The sequence below is a fragment of the Bison bison genome, unplaced genomic scaffold (assembly GCF_000754665.1).
Source record: "Bison bison bison isolate TAMUID 2011002044 unplaced genomic scaffold, Bison_UMD1.0 scf7180017864471, whole genome shotgun sequence".
Lineage (NCBI taxonomy): Eukaryota > Metazoa > Chordata > Mammalia > Artiodactyla > Bovidae > Bison > Bison bison.
This window is the reverse complement of record NW_011495032.1, coordinates 37465800-37467184: the sequence shown is the minus strand read 5'-3', so window position 1 is coordinate 37467184 and position 1385 is coordinate 37465800.

Sequence of the window (1385 nt, the reverse complement as noted above, 5' to 3'; positions counted from 1 at the left end):
ACCCAGATAATCACGATGGTGTGATCACTGACCTAGAGCCAGACATCCTGGAATGTGAAGTCAAGTGGGTCTTAGGAAGCATCACTATGAACAAAGCTAGTGGAGGTGATGGAATACCAGTTTCTATTTCAAACCCTGGAAGATGATGCTGTGAAAGTGTTGCACTCAATATATCAGCAAATTTGGAAAACTCAGCAGTGGCCACAGGACTGGAAAAGGTCAGTTTTCATTCCAACCCCAAAGAAAGGCAATGCTAAAGAATGCTCAAACTACCGCACAATTGCACTCATCTCACACGCTAGTAAAGATCATGGCATCTGGTCCCAACACTTCATGGCAAATAGGTGGGAAAACAGTGAAAACAGTAGCTGGCTTTATTTTTGGGGGTCTGGTATTCCCATCTCTTTCAGAATTTCCCACAGTTTATTGTGATCCACACAGTCAAAGTCTTTGGCATAGTCTAAAGCAGAAATAGATGTTTTTCTGGAATTGTCTTGCTTTTTTGATGATCCAGAGGATGTTGGCAATTTGATCTCTGATTCCTCTGCCTTTTCCAAGACCAGCTTTAACATCTGGAAGTTCATGGTTCAAGTAGTGTTGAAGCCTGGCTTGGAGAATTTTGAGCATTACTTGGCTAGTGTGTGAGATGAATGCAATTGTGCGGTAGTTTGAGCATTCTTTGGCATTGCCTTTCTTTGGGGTTGGAATGAAAACTGACGTTTTCCAGTCCTGTGGCCACTGTTGAGTTTTCCAAATTTGCTGATATTGAGTACAGCACTTTCATAGCATCATCTTTCAGGATTTGAAATAGTTCAACTGGAATTCCATCACCTCCACTAGCATTGTTCATAGTGATGCTTCCTAAGGCCTACTTGACTTCACATTCTGGGATGTCTGGCTCTGGGTGAGTTTTACACCATCGTGATTATCTGGGCCATGAAAATCATTTTTGTATAGTTCTTCTTTGTATTCTTGCCACCTCTTATAACTTCTGCTTCTGTTAGGTCTATACCATTTCTGTCTTTTATTGTGCCCATCTTTGCATGAAATGTTCTGTTGGTATCTCTTGATCTTTTCTTGAAGAGATCTCTAGTCTTTACCATTGTATTGTTTTCCTCTATTTGTTTGCACTGATCACTTAGGAAGGCTTTCTTATCTCTCCTTGCTATGCTTTGGAACTCTGCATTCAGTTGGGTATAATTTTCCTTTTCTCCTTTGCTTTTTGCTTTAGGCCTCCTCAGACAGCCATTTTGTATTTTTGCATTTCTTTTCCTTGGGCATGGTCTTGAGCCCTGCCTCCTGTACAATGTTATCAACCTCCTTCCATAGTTCTTCAGGCACTCTATCAGATCTAATCCTTTGAATCTATTTATCACTTCCACTGT